Source organism: Mobula birostris, chromosome 6 (genome assembly GCF_030028105.1).
Source record: "Mobula birostris isolate sMobBir1 chromosome 6, sMobBir1.hap1, whole genome shotgun sequence".
NCBI classification, from domain to species: domain Eukaryota; kingdom Metazoa; phylum Chordata; class Chondrichthyes; order Myliobatiformes; family Myliobatidae; genus Mobula; species Mobula birostris.
The window spans coordinates 4,944,957-4,964,228 of NC_092375.1; positions in this window are offsets into that span (position 1 = coordinate 4,944,957).

Sequence of the window (19,272 nt, forward strand, 5' to 3'; positions counted from 1 at the left end):
AAAAAAATTAACTGCACTCACCATTGATGTTTTCAGAGAAGCACAATCCGTCTGTTGTTGTGATTGGTGGCGAAAGCATCGATGATTTTCTGGATGTCAAGTGCTTTGGTCCTCCGGCTGTTTATGGCCAACAAGGCCAAGTTGCTGTTCCGAGCATCGCCACTGCTATTTCTTAAGTAGTTTTTGAGGCGTCTGAGGCAGGAGAAACTCCGTTCACATGAGGCAGATGTCACAGGCAGAGTCAGTGATATGCAGATTAGTTTGTATAAATCTATAAATGCATCGCGGTAGGGTCTCATTAGAGCAAGAAATTCCACTGTGTCATTCACTGTCTGTCCTTGCTTTTGTTTTGTTTCCAGCAGACGCTGACCTGATGTAGCTCTGCAGCCAGGTTCACTTCAGTCACTCCATGGTACTGGGCCATTGGCCAAAGACAATTCTTGTCTAGGAAGAACTTGTGTTTGGGACTCAGTGCTGAGACTCCAGTCAGAACAACTCCAGTCTCAATTGAGAACAGTCTTTTCATTTCAGTCAGAAGTCTGTCTATAACCGGATAGAAACAGTGCTTGCGAAGGTCATCAGAGGATGTGTCAGGCGTGCGTTTGGTTTGGGCCTCAACAGCAAAATCATGTATGCAGCGGGGTGGCTGGGCCTGTCTCCTTTCATGTGGTCTGCTCTGTATACTGGCCTTGACGCACAGGTCCCTAGCTCTGACAACACGCTGGAGGAACTCAGCGGGTCGGGCGGCATCCGTGGAAACGATCAGTCAATGTTTTGGGCCGGAACCCAAGCTCTTGCCTGAATTTCACTCCATGATTCCTCCCCCGTTTTGTGAGAGTGCATCGATAACAGACTGAGCCAAGTCCACAGCAGATGAAAGCTCCAAACTGGGAGTTGTATCTGGTCTGACATGAACTTGGTGTCTCGGAATAAATCCTCAAACAGAGTGAGAAGTTGTCACAAAGGGGGGTGTTGGGAATGGACCCAAATGCAAGACACAGACACTGAAGTACTAGGAACAGGAACGGACAAAACTAAATGACGGGACTGGACAGGACGCAGACTAGGAGTAGGGACAGGAACACAGACTAGGCTAGGGAAGCAGGACCAGGATGAGGGACTGGGAACAAGGAGCTTGGGCGTGGACTCTGAGCCAGAGACTGGACATGGACCCAGAACCTGGGTGTTGACTTGGGCTCGGACCCCAAAACCAGGCGAAGACGTGGCGAGGCTCGGGTTCCTGGAGGCCCGCGTTCTTCGAGACTAGACGAGGGCATGACGGGGCAAGGGTACTTCGAGGCAACTCCAGGGCAGAACACAGGACTCCTGGGCAGAACACAGGACTCCACCCCACGAAGGCAAGGACAGGGAGGGACAGACCCAACTGCAGGGTAACGGCAATCGGCCTGGCTTACCCGACGGAGGCAAGGGACAGGAAGGGAGCTAGATCCAGGGTGGCTCCAAGACTCGAGGCAGCCGGTAACCTTGGCAAGCTACAGAACAGCCAAATCCATATCACTAGCCTTCCACCAGTGGGTTGCTCCAAGGGGGGGACTGACGAGACAATCCAGCAACCACACTCAATTCCAGGGCCACTTATATTCCCTGCCCCAAGATGAGCATCAGGTGCTTTTGGTTAAGTCTGACCGAAACTAGGGACAGCCGGAAGACCCAGAGTCCGCGGACCGGATTGTGAACCGAAATGCGGACTTCGGGCCAGACCATGACAGAGGTAAAGCAAACTGCTCGTCAATCAGCCCATTTACAGCTCTGGTCTCCATTTTCCTCTGTGGATTTGGTTGACTCATAATATCCTGTAGTCTAGCTAGAATGACAGGGAGTGATTTCCTTCTAGTCCACAAAGCTGTATACTGCCAGGCCCAGTGTGTATCTGACAATTTCTTCAACTCCACGGGCTGTGCAGTGATTCCAGTTCTCTCTGTTTCTTCATGAAAAGATCATGGGCAACAGAATTTGAAAAGAAGTTGTAAAGCAGCTGCACAGTTGCAAAAAAACTCCCCCGCTTGTGGTACATTGCTCACAACATCCACTAAAACAAGGTTCAGTCTGTGAGCATGGAGTGTATATATAATGCCTGCGGGACCTCTTTCCTGAACCTCTCTTGTACCCCGTTATTGCACCCGGACATCACTGTCATAACACTGACCTATGTAGGCGTTCTTATCAATAACACACTGGGCGAGTGTCTCTTCAATGCCTTTAAGAAGCGACTCTGCGTCCAACCTTTCTGCTGGAGTGAAGTGCAAGAATTCTTCAAGCTCTGTTTCGTTATTCAGATACCGCACCACCACTGATATTTGCTCCTTTTTACTCAAGTCTTTACTTTCATCCACCACGATGGCAAAATGTCCTGCCTTCTTGATCTCTGCACTTATTTGACGTCTGACCATATCTGCCATAATACCCATAATTTCATTTTGAATATCGTGATGGGTGTTTTTTGCATTTCCAGGACTGTCCTCTATTTTTTTAGCTACAGTCTTATCAAACTGTCCAATTACACTGAGCAACTCAACATGTTTCCCCTGTTGCCAGATCCATCATCCTCCCGGTGTCCTCACTGGGCAATGCCTTGGCATGCGGTATAGCGTAGAGACACAACCACTGCTCTCATATACCCATGATTTTCTTGGACAATCTTTGCATGTCCTTTGTCAAGCATATTTTCCAATCTTGAATCGTCTTGTTTTCTCGATCTGAATTCGGCCCATGCCTCCATAGCAAACTTATGAGCTGCACTTACACGATGGGTTTTGAAAGCTGTTGTAGCTTTCCACCAGTTGCGGTAACCAGTGACAGTGAAGGTAGACTCAGAATGGAAAACATGTCCTCCACACAGGAAATGCCTGCATGCGAAGCAGAACGTAACCTTTCGTGATTGAATATTCCAGTCAGTCAAAACAGCCACAAATAAAACTCCTTTGCTGATTGCCAAACTGTTGCGAGCAGTGAAGGGTACTTTTTCAATGCTGGCCGACGGGGTCCTTCCTCAGGCTGCTGGCTAACATCGCTAACAGTATTCCCACTAGCACTAAGAGCAGCTTCATCCACGTTCTCTTCTGAATCCCGCTCCATTTCTTCTTCCTCTACTTCGCCCTCACACTCCTTCGATGAACTGCTGTTGTCCTCATCCCCACTTACTTCTTTCTGCATGTCACTTTCAATTAAGACAGGCTCAGGCTGGGACACCACTGATTCCTCTGGATGAGGTCGTTTTCTCACTAAAAATCGATCCATTTTTCACGCCAGCCAAAATAACGCACGTGCCAGGCCCACGCTCGCTTGTAAAAGCACAATGTGTGTGTGTGGCATCTGTTAGTCTCGCGAGACCATGGATCTGCGCCTGGATGTATACTATCAATCCCTCGCGTGAGTGAGAGTGAGTGACATCACCACCTTAAGTGATCTTAGATCAGCTTAGCTGATCTGAGGACGGCAACGGCAAGACATTGACAACAAACGAATAAGCAGAAGTGTAGAGTGGATCTGACCTTAGACCAGCACAGGGTTTATAACTTTATTGCTGCGTGGGTGCTATGGTAATTGGGGGCGCTGTTTCACTCGATCAACTGGAGAAACAAGCTGTATTCAAAACTATACAGAGAAAGCAGCCGCAATTTGTGCATCAAATTTCAACTAATTTCTTGGTGGTGCTATTGTAATTTCTGCTGGTGATATAGCACCAGCAAGCACCACCTCATCACCACTGTTGTCTGTAAGGAGTTTGTATATTTTTCCTGTGACCACGTTGTCTCCTCTGGGTGCTCTGGTTTCCTCCCACAGTCCAGAGGCATATAGCTTAGGGTTAGTGAGTTCTGGCATGCTATGTTGGCGACACGACCCAGTACATCCTCGGACTGTGTGACAAATGAAACAAATCTTTGAAGGCTTTTCAAAAGCCCATCTATTTCTGCCTCAGCTGTCTGTGGAAGCCAGATCACTGAGTATATTTAAAGTGGGGGTTGATGGGCGCTTGCTGAGTCAGTGCATCAAAGGCAGGAAGATAGTGTTGAGAGGGATAGTAAATCAGCCATGATTGAATGGTGGAGCAGACTCGATGGGCCAAATGGCCTAATTTGGCTCCTATATCTTTCAGTCTGAACTACATTCGATGATCCAGGCCCCTGCACCCTTGGGGCAGAGAATTCCAGAGAAACAATATTCTCATCAAAACAGAAAGGGATTTCCTCCCAGTGCTCTGTGAAGAGCAACCTCTTCTGATGTTCCAGGGTCACTGGTTTGGACAGCCTAGCCACTGATCACATTCTCCAGCCCTGATCAGTGTCCAGCCATTACAGTAATTGCTCCTGGCCGGGTCATGACCATCACTTCCGCGTCCTGTCACGTACAACCCTGATGCTCCGAACGGTTTTCCCGCTTGACGTCTGTTCATTGGTGCATAAATCCTACCTCTCCTTGTATTGAGTTGCTCGTTCATTCTCCGTGGAAAGGTAGCGGGGAAGCAGTTGGAGAGAAGGTGGTCCTGATCTTGGATGGAGATGAATTCCCCTGGACAGTGTCCATGGTTCAGACACCTTCAGCTGCTTGGCAAATGATCCATCTTCCATCATGACGTCAGGAGTGGGAACATTCCCTAATGTGTTTATTGCTTTCATTTCGAGATACAGTGTGGAACAAGCTCTTCCCGCCCAATGAGCCTCAGCACCCAGCAGCCCAGCTATTTAACCCTAGCATAATCACAGGACAATTTACAATGACCAACTAACCTACTGCCTGGTACAACATTTTTACTGGGAGTGTTTTATACCAAGGGCCCAAAGCATTGTTGAGGGTCCCTAGTACCCATCACACAAATCTCTTTGACCCAATCCAGTCAGGAAGGAGGTACAGGACTAGGATTGCCAGAATGGGGAACAGCTTCTTCCCTCAGCCTATGAGACTAATGAATACCCTGCCACCACCGAGGTCTCGTCACCGGGACAGCGAGCTGTTTACTGTTTACCTGTGCCGCACACCACATGCCGTGTTGTCAGATTTTTCTTCACTTATTTGTGGTAATATTTCGCTTTACGTGCTGTGTGTGATATAATTTTTGTGGGTGCATGGTGGTCTGGAGTGACGTTGTTTTGTTTGGTTGTACTGTATACATGTACAGTCAGATGACCATACGCCTGAACTTGAACCTGGACTGAGGGAGGGAATCCATATGTCCATGGTGAGGAACACAAAAACTATGACTTAACACTTAACACAAAAACACTTAAAGACTATGAAGAAGAAGGAAGCCCTTAACTCTGAGTGGAATCATCGGGATGCTGTCATGACGGCATGTTTTTAGCAGGCTTTCTTATTTTTACGAAACCAAATTGCTAGCTCGATGCTCAACCCAGCACGGATGGAAAGCGTGCAAGGGAGCCGGCTGGATTTGAACTTGAGAGCCTTCGCTCCGAAGTCCGGCGCTGATGCTACTACGCCACCAGCTGGCCGATACATACTATGTTGGGATTGAACTCTGAACCCCAACGCTCTGGGCTGTAATAGTGCCGTGCTAACCGTTATACTACCATGGTGCCCAAAGTTCAATCCCATTCACCAATCCTCTGCAGATGAAACAGTCCAGACGTGACTGCAGCCGGCTCCATCAGATAATCAGGAAGCATTCGCACTACAAGATATCCAGACGGTGACTGTTCCCAGCAAGAGAAAAACTGACCATTGATCCTTGATGTCCTGTGACATGGTGCGTACCATCTATAAAATCACAGAGTCATAGAGCTTTACTGCAGAGAAACTGGCCCTTCAGCCCATCTAATCTATGTTGAGCTGTTACTCTGCCCAGTTCCATCGACCTGCACCTGGACCACAGCCCTCCAAACCCCTTCCATCCTTGTATCTATCCAAACTTCTCTTAAATGCCACAATCAAACCCGTATCCTCCACTTCCACTGGCAGCTCAGGTGACATTAAACAATCTTGAATTACGAATTCTGTTCCTTCATCACTGAGACTAAATCACAGAACGCCCACCCTAACACAACCATGGGAACATCTTCACCAGAGGACTGTAGTGAGTCAAGAAGGCAGTTTACACCTCCCCTCCCCAACCTTCTCAAGAATAGCCAGGGATCAATTTCTCCTTCGGGCTTCCCACTTTCTCCAAAGGCAGGGGGCAGCCATGGGCACCCACATAGGCCCCAGCTATGCCTGCCTTCTCGCTGGCTACCTAGAACAGTCCATGTTCCAAGCCTTCCCCGGTAATGCTCCCCAACTCTTCCTCCGCCACACTGACGACTGCATTGGTGCTGCCTCAGGTACCCATGCTGAGCTCGTCAATTTCATCATCTTTGCCTCCAATTTCCACACTGTCCTTAAATTCTCTTAGTCCATTTCTGACATGTCCTTCCTATTTCTCAATCTCTCTATCTCCATCTCTGGAAATATACTGTTGGCCAACATATTTTATAAACCTACCAATTCCCGTGGTTATCCTGACTGTACCTCTTCCCATCCTATCTCCAGTAAAAATGCTATTCCTTTTTCTCAGTTCCTTTGTCTCTGTCGCATCTGTACCCAGGACGTAGCTTTCCTTTCCTGGACATCAGGGATGCCCTCCTCCTTCAAAGAAAAGGGTATCCCTTCCTCCACCTCACCTGCGTCTCCTCCACTTCCCAAACATCAGCACTCACCCCATCTTCCTGCTGCCTTAACAGGGATAGAGTTCATCTAGTCTTTAAATACCACCCATGAACTTCCACATCCAACACATCATCTTCCGCAGCTTCCACCATCTTCACCGGGAGTCCCACCAAAAACATCTCTACCTCCCCCTAACCCCACTCTTCGATTTCAGCAAGGATTGCTCCTTCTGTGATCCCCTTGTCCATTTGTCCTTCCCTATTAATCTACCTCATATTCCGTCCAGGTAGGCTCCAACCTGATAGCATGAATATCGATTTCACCTTCCAGTAATATACTTCCCTCCCCCCCATCGCCTCTTCTATTCCCCCCTCTGGACTCTTACCTCTTCTCCTTACCTGCCTGTCATCTCCCCTGGTTCCCTCCTCCTACTCTTTCTCCATGGTCTACACTCCTCTCCTGTTAGATTCCATTTTCCCCAACCATTCACCTATGACATTCTAGCTCAATCCTCTTTGACCTACCCCCCCCCCCCCGCCACCTTTCTACTCTGGCATCTTCCTCCTTCCTTTCCGGTTCTGATAAAGGTCTCAATCTGAAACGTCGATTGTTTATTCACTTCCATAGATGCTGCCTGACCTGCTGAGTTTCTGCAGCAGTGTGTGTGTGTTGCTCTGGATTTCCAGCGTTTGCAGAATCTCTTGTGTTTCTGGGTAATAAATTCTGGTCTTGGTAAAGGGGGAAATAGGTGTTGTGTGAACATTTGGTGTGAGTCTGACTCAGGTACACCAACATGGAGTTTAGAAGATGAGCTCATTGAAACCTAATGAATATCAAAAGGGCTTACACGACGTTTCCAATGGTGCGGGAGTCTACAACCAGAGTTCCATGGTGCGGGAGTCTACAACCAGAGTTCCAATGGTGCGGGAGTCGACAACCAGAGTTCCAATGGTGCGGGAGTCTACAACCAGAGTTCCAATGGTGTGGGAGTCTACAACCAGAGTTCCAATGGTGCGGGAGTCTACAACCAGAGTTCCAATGGTGCGGGAGTCTACAACCAGAGTTCATATACCTTGAATAGAGGGGTGTACATTTAGAAGAGAGATCAAGAGGAATTTCTTTAGCCAGAGGGTGGTGAGTCTGTGAAATTCATGTGGCTGTGGAGGCCATGAAATGCAAATGGATCTCGAAGGACTGTGAGACCTTGTTTCTGAGGGCAAGATCTGGGCGTTGCTGATACTGGGAGAGTCAGTGACTGTGAGAAGAGAATGGTTCCAAATAAGCTATCAAGGACACATTCGAAAGGCAATGCCTCGAAAAGGCAGCATCCTTTATCCCTACGCGACTCCCTTGTCCATTCGTCCCCCCCCATCCCTCCCCACTGATCTCCCTCCTGGCACTTATCCTTGTAAGCGGAACAAGTGCTACACATGTCCTTACACTTCCTCCCTTACCACCATTCAGGGCCCCAGACAGTCCTTCAGGTGAGGCGACACTTCACCTGTGAGTCGGCTGGGGTGATATACTGCGTCCGGTGCTCCCGATGTGGCCTTCTATATATTGTTGAGACCCGAGACTGGGAGATCGTTTCACTGAACACCTACGCTCTGTCCGCCAGAGAAAACAGGATCACCCTGTGGTCACTCATTTTAATTCCATGTCCCATTCCCATTCTGATATGTCTATCCACGGCCTCCTCTACTGTAAAGATGAAGCCACATTCAGGTTGGAGAAACAACACCTTATATTCCGTCTGGGTAGCCTCCAACCTGATGGCATGAACATTGACTTCTCTAACTTCCGCTAATGCCCCACCTCCCCCTCGTACCCCATCCGTTATTTATTTTAATTTCCCGCCCTTTTGTTTCTTCTCTCTCTGTCCCTCTCACTATAACTCCTTGCCTGCTCTTCATCTTCCTCTAGGCTCCCCTCCCCCTTTCTTTCTCCCTAGGCGTCCCGTCGCTTGATCCTGTCCCTCCTCCAGCCTTGTATTCCTTTTACCAATCAACTTTCCAGCTCTTAGCTTCATTCCTCCCCCTCCTGTCTCCTCCTATCATTTCGGATCTCCCCCTCCCCCTCCCACTTCCCCCTCTTACTATCTTTTCTTTCAGTTAATCCTGACGAAGGGTCTCGGCCTGAAACGTCGACTGTACTTCTTCCTAGAGATGCTGCCTGGCCTGCTGCACTCACCAGCATTTTGTGTGTGTTGCTTGAGTTTCCAGCATCTGCAGATTTCCTCGTGTTTGCTTCCTTTATCCAGTACTGTACTCCCATCAGCCAGGACATGCCCTCTTCTCATTGCTACCATCAAGGAGGAGAACAGGAGCCTGAAGATACACACTCAATGCTTTAGGGACAAGTTGTTTTCCTCTGCCATCAGATTTCTGAACGGACAATGAACCCATGAACATCGCCTCAGTATTTTGCTCTCTTTTTGAACAACTCAAAAATATGTAGTGTATTTTACAGTAATGTTTATGTTTTGCACTGTACTGATGCCACAAATCCCAGGGAATGTATAGGATCACAGGAGGCTGTAGAAGGTTGTAAACTCAGCCAGTTCTGTCACAATCAGAATCAGGTTTAATATCACTGGCAGATGCCGTGAGATTTGTTAACTTTACGGCAGCAGTATATTGCAATAGATGATAATGTAGGGAAAAAAGGAAATCAATTAAAGTAAGTATATAGATATATATTAAACAGTTAAATTAAAATTAGTGCAAAAACAGAAATTATTAAAAGTAAGGTAGTGTTCATTAGTCAATGTCAGAATCAGAATCAGGTTTATTGTCACTGGCATGTGACGTGAAATTTGTTAACTTAGCAGCAGCAGTTCAATGCAATACATAATCTAGCAGAGAGAAAAAAATAAAATAAAACATAATAAATAAAGTAAACCAATTATGTATATTGAATAGATGGTTAAAAAATGTGCAAAAACAGAAATACTGTATATTAAAAAAGTGAGGTAGTGTCCAAAGCTTCAAAGTCCATTTAGGAATCGAATGGCAGAGGGGAAGAAGCTGTTCCTGAATCACTGAGTGTGTGCCTTCGGGCTTCTGTACCTCCTACCTGATGGTAACAGTGAGAAAAGGGCATGCCCTGGGTGCTGGAGGTCCTTAATAATGGATGCTGCCTTTCTGAGACACCACTCCCTGAATATGTCTGGATACTTTGTAGGCTTGTGCCCAAGATGGAGCTGACTAGATTTACAACCTTCTGCAGCTTCTTTCGGTCCTGTGCAGTAGCCCCTCCATACCAGACAGTGATGCAGCCTGTCAGAATGCTCTCCACAGTACAACTATAGAAGTTTTTGAGTGTATTTGTTGACATGCCAAATTGCTTCAAACTCCTAATAAAGTATAGCCGCTGTCTTGCCTTCTTTATGACTACATCAATATGTTGGGACCAAGTTTAATCCTCAGAGATCTTAACACCCAGGAACTTGAAGCTGCTCACTCTCTCCACTTTTTTTTGTGTGTGCGTGCGTGCATCCGTGCGTGTGCAATGCTGGCGGGATGATGTGTTTTTCATGCTTACAAGGTGCCAAGAGAGAGGAGTGCCAAGGTGCCACTCCTCACACAGACATTTTGCAGTATTTTTCCCTTTATTTTACGAGGTCGAGTTGCGATCTCGACACTCAACCTGGCACGGATGGAAAGCGTACTCGGGAGCGGACCCGGCTGGGTTTGAACCCGGGAACCTCCGTTCCAGAGTCCGGCGCTGATGTCATTGCACCACCAGCCGGCCCCACTCTCTCCACTTCTGATCCCTCTGTGAGGATTGGTACCTATTCTTTCGTCTTACCCTTCCTGAAGTCCACAATCAGCTCTTTCGTCTTACTGACGTTGAGTGCCAGGTTGTTGCTGCGGCACCATTCCACTAGTTGGCATATCTCACTCCTGTACGCCCTCTTGTCACCACCTGAGATTCTACCAGCAATAGAATACCATTTAGGAATCCGATGGAAGAGGGGAAAACACTGTTCCTGAATCACTGCATGTGCGCTTTCAGGCTTTTGCACTTCCGTGCTGATGGTAACGATGAGAAGAGGGCATGTTCTGGGTGATGGGGGACCTTAACAGACATCCCACCCTGCAAAAACTCATTTCAGGGAGGTAGCACCATCAATTTGCGGGAGACTTCCGGGAGAGGTGGGATGTCTGCAATCGAGTAGCTCCTTAGCAGCTAGCCAGCTAGTTTAAATAACGTTAGCTATGCTAATAAACGAATGACACCTGTTTAAACTCACCTCAACATGTCTTTTACAGTCTTAACCCACCATGGGCAATAGAAAAGTCACTGTTGCAAACAGTGCAGCGAGCAACACTGTCATTATTTTGACCCCTATTAGGCAGGGGTACACTTTAGTGTAGTCTGGGGTGACGTACATTTTATATTTTTTTGGAACACTCTGCCATGGCGCGCTCTCGCTCGCGCGCGCTCTCTCTCTCGTGGTTGCTCTCCTCGTGGTCACTCTTGCGCTCTCTCTTGCTTTTCTCTCTTGCTCGCTCTCATAAAAATTGATTTCCGTGATATTGCGTATAATTTGCGGGCATCAGGGAGCCACTATTAATATGCAGGAGACTCCCGGAACTTCCGGGAGAGGTGGGATGTCTGCCTTAATGATGGACGCCACCTTTCTGAGGCTCTACTCCTTGAAGATATCTTGGATGCTATGAAGGCTGGTACCCATGATGGAGCCGACTAATTTTACAACTTTCTGTAGCTTCCTTCAATCCTGTGCTGTAGCTCCTCCATACCACAATGATGCAGCCTGCCAGAATACTCTCTATAGTACATCTGTATAAGTCTTTGAGTGTCTTGGCTGACAAACCAAATCTCCTCAAACTCCTAATGAAATTCGAAGAAGGAGTCTGAGAGTCTGAGTGGGAGTGCCGAGAAAGACATTTTTGAAATTTTCGTTATTTTTTTTCTCCAACGGCGTTCTGAGAGGCGGGACTGCGCAGGCGTATGACGTCGGGCTGTGCAGTGCGGCAGATTTAAAAGGAACGGAGCCTCATAGAGCGGGCAGCGTAGTTTGCGGGCTGCGGAGTGAGCCGGGAGCAGAGTGAAGACTTAAGGGCTTCGGTTCAACGGGCTTAGGCGGAAGCAGGCGAGGAAGGTTTGGCATTCATTTTCTGTTGTTATTTGAGGAGGGGGCAGTATGAGTATGAGGGCAGTTTGCTGTTCTCGGTGTCGGATGTGGGAGGCCCTGGAGTCTCCAAGCCTCCCGGACGTCTACATCTGCGCCAAGTTCATCGAGATGCAGCTCCTAAGGGACCGCATTACGGAACTGGAGCTGCAGCTCGATGACCTTCGTCTGGTCAGGGAGAGTGAGGAGGTGATAGAGAGGAGTTGCAGGCAGGTGGTCACGCCGGGGCCACGGGAGGCAGACAAGTGGGTCACGGGTTAGGAGGGGGAAGGGGAAAAGTCAGGTAATAGGGAGTACCCCGGTGGCTGTGCCCCTTAACAACAGGTACTCCTGTTTGAGTACTGTTGGGGGGGGGACAGCTTACCCGGGGGAAGCGACAGTGGCCGTGCCTCCGGCACAGAGTCTGGCCCTGTAGCTCAGAAGGGTAGGGCAAGGAAGAGGAAGGCAGTTGTGATAGGGGACTCGATAGTAAGGGGGTCAGATAGGCGATTCTGTGGACGCAGTCCAGAGACCCGGATGGTAGTTTGCCTCCCTGGTGCCAGGGTCCAGGATATTTCTGATCGTGTCCAAGATATCCTGAAGTGGGAGGGTGAGGAGCCAGAGGTCGTGGTACATATAGGTACCAATGACATAGGTAGGAAAAGGGATGAGGTCCTGAAAGGAGAATATAGGGAGCTAGGAAGGGAGTTGAGAAAAAGGACCGCAAAGGTAGTAATCTTGGGATTACTCCCTGTGCCACGCGACAGTGAGAGTAGGAATGAGATGAGGTGGAGGATAAATGCGTGGCTGAGGGATTGGAGCAGGGGCAGGGATTCAAGTTTTTGAATCATTGGGACCTCTCTTGGCGGAGGCGTGACCTGTACAAAAAAGGACAGGTTGCACTTGAATCCTAGGGGGACCAATATCCTGGCAGGGAGATTAGCGGGGGCTACTGAGGTGAATTTAAACTAGAATGGTTGGGGGGTGGGAATCAAATTAAAGAGGCTAGGCGTGAGGAGGTTAGTTCACTACAGGGGGATGGGAACCAGTGCAGAGAGACAGAGGGGTGTAAAGTGAGGGTAGAAACTAAAAGTACTATGGAGAAAAGTAAAAGTGGCAGGCCGACAAATCCAGGGCAAGCATTAACAAGGGCCACTTTTCAGCATAATTGTATAAGGGCTAAGAGAGTTGTAAAAGAGCGCCTGAAGGCTTTGTGTGTCAATGCAAGGAGCATTCGTAATAAGGTGGATGAATTGAAAGTGCAGATTGTTATTAATGATTATGATATAGTTGGGATCACAGAGACATGGCTCCAGGATGACCAGGGATGGGAGCTCAACGTTCAGGGATATTCAATATTCAGGAGGGATAGACATGAAGGAAGGGGAGGTGGGGTGGCGTTGCTGGTTAAAGAAGAGATTAACGCAATAGAAAGGAAGGACATAAGCGGGAAGATGTGGGATCGATATGGGTAGAGCTGCGTAACACTAAGGGGCAGAAAATGCTGGTGGGAGTTGTGTACAGGCCACCTAACAGTAGTAGTGAGGTCGGAGATGGTATTAAACAGGAAATTAGAAATGTGTGCAATAAAGGAACAGCAGTTATAATGGGTGACTTCAATCTACATGTAGATTGGGTGAACCAAATTGGTAAAGGTTCTGAGGAAGAGGATTTCTTGGAATGTATGCGGGATGGTTTTTTGAACCAACATGTCGAGGAACCAACTAGAGAGCAGGCTATTCTGGACTGGGTTTTGAGCAATGAGGAAGGGTTAATTAGCAATCTTGTCGTGAGAGGCCCCTGGTAAGAGTGACCATAATATGGTGGAATTCTTCATTAAGATGGAGAGTGACATAGTTAATTCAGAAACAAAGGTTCTGAACTTAAAGAGGGGTAACTTTGAAGGTATGAGACGTGAATTAGCTAAGATAGACTGGCAAATGACACTTAAAGGATTGACGTTGGATATGCAATGGCAAGCATTTAAAGGTTGCATGGATGAACTGCAACAATTGTTCATCCCAGTTTGGCAAAAGAATAAATCAAGGAAGGTAGTGCACCCGTGGCTGACAAGAGAAATTAGGGATAGTATCAATTCCAAAGAAGAAGCATACAAATTAGCCAGAGAAAGTGGCTCACCTGAGGACTGGGAGAAATTCAGAGTTCAGCAGAGGAGGACAAAGGGCTTAATTAGGAAGGGGAAAAAAGATTATGAGAGAAAACTGGCAGGAAACATAAAAACAGACTGTAAAAGCTTTTATAGATATGTAAAAAGGAAAAGACTGGTAAAGACAAATGTAGGTCCCCCTGCAGACAGAAACAGGAGAATTGATTATGGGGAGCAAGGACATGGCAGACCAATTGAATAATTACTTTGGTTCTGTCTTCACTAAGGAGAACATAAATAATCTTCCAGAAATAGTAGGGGACAGAGGGTCCAGTGAGATGGAGGAACTGAGTGAAATACATGTTAGTAGGGAAGTGGTGTTAGGTAAATTGAAGGGATTGAAGGCAGATAAATCCCTAGGGCCAGATGGTCTGCATCCCAGGGTGCTTAAGGAAGTAGCCCAAGAAATAGTGGATGCATTAGTGATAATTTTTCAAAACTCGTTAGATTCTGGACTAGTTCCTGAGGATTGGAGGGTGGCTAATGTAACTCCACTTTTTAAAAAAGGAGGGAGAGAGAAACCGGGGAATTATAGACCGGTTAGCCTAACGTCAATGGTGGGGAAACTGCTGGAGTCAGTTATCAAGGATGTGATAACAGCACATTTGGAAAGCGGTGAAATGATCGGACAAAGTCAGCATGGATTTGTGAAAGGAAAATCATGTCTGACGAATCTCATAGAATTTTTTGAGGATGTAACTAGTAGAGTGGATAGGGGAGAACCAGTGGATGTGGTATATTTGGATTTTCAGAAGGCTTTTGACAAGGTCCCACACAGGAGATTAGTGTGCAAACTTAAAGCACACGGTATTGGGGGTAAGGTATTGGTGTGGGTGGAGAGTTGGTTAGCAGACAGGAAGCAAAGAGTGGGAATAAATGGGACCTTTTCAGAATGGCAGGCGGTGACTAGTGGGGTACCGCAAGGCTCAGTGCTGGGACCCCAGTTGTTTACAATATATATTAATGACTTGGATGAGGGAATTAAATGCAGCATCTCCAAGTTTGCGGATGACACGAAGCTGAGTGGCAGTGTTAGCTGTGAGGAGGATGCTAAGAGGATGCAGGGTGACTTGAATAGGTTGGGTGAGTGGGCAAATTCATGGCAGATGCAATTTAATGTGGATAAATGTGAAGTTATTCACTTTGGTGGCAAAAATAGGAAAACAGATTATTATCTGAATGGTGGCCGATTAGGAAAAGGGGAGGTACAACGAGACCTGGGTGTCATTATACACCAGTCATTGAAAGTGGGCATGCAGGTACAGCAGGCGGTGAAAAAGGCGAATGGTATGCTGGCATTTATAGCGAGAGGATTCGAGTACAGGAGCAGGGAGGTACTACTGCAGTTGTACAAGGCCTTGGTGAGACCACACCTGGAGTATTGTGCGCAGTTTTGGTCCCCTAATCTGAGGAAAGACATCCTTGACATAGAGGGAGTACAAAGAAGGTTCACCAGATTGATTCCTGGGATGGCAGGACTTTCATATGAAGAAAGACTGGATGAACTGGGCTTGTACTCGTTGGAATTTAGAAGATTGAGGGGGGATCTGATTGAAATGTATAAGATCCTAAAGGGATTGGACAGGCTAGATGTGGAAAGATTGTTCCCAATGTTGGGGAAGTCCAGAACGAGGGGTCACAGTTTGAGGATAGAGGGGAAGCCTTTTAGGACCGAGATTAGGAAAAACTTCTTCACACAGAGGGTGGTGAATCTGTGGAATTCTCTGCCACAGGAAACAGTTGAGGCCAGTTCATTGGCTATATTTAAAGAGGGAGTTAGATATGGCCCTTGTGGCTACGGGGATCAGGGGGTATGGAGGGAAGGCTGGTGCAGGGTTCTGAGTTGGATGATCAGCCATGATCATAATAAATGGCGGTGCAGGCTCGAAGGGCCGAATGGCCTACTCCTGCACCTATTTTCTATGTTTCTATGAAATATAGCTGCTGTCTTGCCTTCTTTATAGCTGCATTAATATTTTGGGACCAGGTTAGATCCCCAGAGATCTTGACATCCAGGAACTTGGAATTTTTCACTCTCTGCACTTCTGATCCCTCTATGAGGATTGGTTTGTCTTCCCTCGTGTTACCCTTCCTGAGGTCCACGATCAGCTCTTTGGTGCTACTGATGTTGAGTGCCAGGTTGTTTCTGCCACACCACTCAGCTAGCTGCATATCTCGCCCCGGTACGAACCTCTCATCTCCATCTGAGGTTCCGCCAGCAATGGTTGTATCATCAGCAAATCATGGGTATCACGGGCACAGCTCTTCCCATCATTGAAAACATCTTCATAGGGTGATGCAGCATCCATCAGGAAGGACCCTCGCCATCTGGGACATGCCCTCTTCTCATTGCTACCATCAGGGAGGGGTACAGGAGGCTGGAGACACACATTCAGTGTTTTAGGAACAGCTTCTTCCCCAGCACCATCAGATTTCTGAATGGTCCATGAACTCATGAAAACTACCTTACTATTTTGTCTCTTTTTGCACCAATTATTTATTTTTACATATTTTATTGTCTGTTGTAATATTTTTGTGTATTGCACCAATCTGCTGCCATAAAACAATAAATATGCTGGACAACTAATTTTTTCAAAGATTGCTGCCTCAGAATATTTTTGTTTATGATAGACTGCTTGTAGCCGAACACAAATATAATTTCAGACTACTTTTATCATGGAGGAATTTGGAGAAACAAGAAGTTTTAACTTTTATTGAATATAATGTGTTTAATTGCATAACAGTGCTGATGCTTTGCAATAGTTCAACTAAGCTAAAATTTTTTTGTTGATGATTTTCATTTGTACTCAGTGTCCGAGGCATCTCGTAAGTGTCCAACAATAATCAGCCAGCATAGATGGATTCCAGTTGCCCTGATACCATCTCTCCATGACTACAATGTCCTGGTGAAACCTTTCACCTGCTCATCACTGACAGTGCCAGGATTTGCAGGAAAGAAGTCTAAATGGAAATGCAGAGAATGAAACTTTAGTGACTTGTTGCACTTCATGGTTTTGTATGCTTGATACATGTTGTCAACCAACTGCACGTAGTTTGGTGCTCTGTAGTTTCCCTAGAAAATTTTCACCAACATCCTTGAATGCCTTCCATGCAATTTTCTCTGATCACATTAGAAGTTCTTTGAATTACCTGTCGTCGATGACCGGCTTGATTTGTGGACCAACAGAAGTGCCTTCCTTAATCTTGGCATCAGCTATACTGAATTGAATTATGAACTGGAATAACAAACATAGGCAGCTTCATAAACTTCTGAGTCTTAGGGAAATTTCACAGTGATTTTCATGATCAGCAGCTCAAAATTCGTAAGATGCACCCAAAAGTATTCAGGAAGCAAAATCTTTGTTGTCCAGTGATATCATGACATGCTGTATGTTGGTAATAATAAATCTGATTCTGATTCTAAGAGCGTTCGGTTGCTAGTTACCTTGTGGTTCGCGGCTGAATATTAGTCGCCAAAAGTGAGCAGTGCCTCAGATGAACTCTCATGTCAAATGGTTAGTGAGTAGAGTTTATTGAATTTTCCATGAAGATCACAACAGAAGCAGAGAGACCATGGTAGCAGTTGTTGATCAGGAGATGATATAGTGAATGACATAGTAGCCTAGCAGTTAGTGCGATCGATATGCAGTGCCAGTGATCACCAGTCAGAGTTTGATTCCTGCCGCTGTCTGTTAGTAATTTGTATGTTCTCCCCGTGGGTTTCCTCCGGGTGCTCCAGTTACCTCCCACATTCCAAAGACGTACGAGTTATGCTTAGTGAGTCTTGTGTATGCCACGTTGCGGCCACTTGTGGGCTGCCCCCGGCACATGCTCGGCCGGTGTTAGTCCTTGATGCAATTGTTTTCTCTTCACTGTGTTTTTCAATGTTTTGAGGTATGTGTGACAAATAACACTAATCTAATCTTGATCTTTGCAGAGAGGTGTACTAGATGATAAGAGGCAGAGAAAGAATTTTTCCCCAGAGCAGAAATGGCAAATACAAGGGGGCATAATTTGAAGATGACTGAAGGAAAGTATAGCAGGTGATGTCAGAGGTAGGTTTCTCACACAGAGAGTAGTGGGTGTGTAGAACGCTGTGCCAGGGTGGTGGTAGAGGAAGATAGATTAGGGACATTTAAGGCATGATGATAGAAAAATGGAGGGCTATGTTGGGGGGAAAGGCTAGATTGATCTTTGAGCAGGTTAAAAGGTTGGAAAAACATCACGAACCTTGTCGAAGTCCCATGTAGTCATTATCCACTGCAGCAGGGGATCGGATTAGAAAGTTTACAGATGACACCATAAATTGGCAGAGATGTAGACAGTGAATAAGGTTATCCAAGGATACAATGAGACGTAGATCCAGTCTTGTTGAAGAGTCTTGGCCTGAAATGTTGACTGTTTATTCCCCTCCAGAACCTGAATCAGAATCTGAATAGACAAGATAGTATAACCGTGGTTGACAAGGGAAGTCAAAACTATTGTAAAAGCAAATGAAAGGCATACAATAAAGCAAAAATTAGTGGAAAGGTAGAGGGCTGGAAAGTTCTTAAAAACTTAGAGAGCAACTAAATTATTAGAAGGGAAAAGATGAAATATGAAAGCAAGCTAGCAAATAATATCAAAGTTTTTTCAAGTATGTTAAAAATAAAAGATAAATGAGAGTGGATAGAGGACCGCTAGAAAATGAGGCAGGAAAAATAATAACGGGGGACAAGGAGATGGCTGATGAACTGAATGAGTATTTTGCATCAATCTTCACTGTGGAAGACACTAGCTGTATGCCTGATGTAGTGTGTGAAGAAAGAGAAGTGGGTGCAGTTACTGTTAGAAGAGTGAAGGTGCTCGAAAAGCTGAAAGACCTAAAGGTACATAAGTCACCCAGATCAGATGAATGCACCCTTGTGTTCTGAAAGAGATGGTGGTTGAAATTGTGGTGCACGAGAAATGATCTTTCAAAAACCATTGGATTTTGGCATGGTGCCAGAGGACTGGAAAATTGCAAATGTCACTCCACTTGTTAAGAAAGGAGGAAGGCAGCAGAAAGGGATTTATAGATCAGTTAGCCTGACCTCAGTGGTTGGGAAGATCTTGGAGTCAATTGTTAAGGATGAGGTGATGGAGTACTTGGAGACACAGGACAAGAAAGGACAAAGTCAGTATAGTTTCCTGAAGAGGAAATCTTGCCTGACAAATCTGTTGGAATTCTTTGAGGAGATTACATGCAGGATAGATAAAGAGGATGCAGTGGATGTTGTATATCTGGACTTTCAAAAGACCCTTGACAAAGTGCCACACGAGGCTGCTTACCAAATCAAGAACCCATGGTATTACAGGAAAGTTACTAACA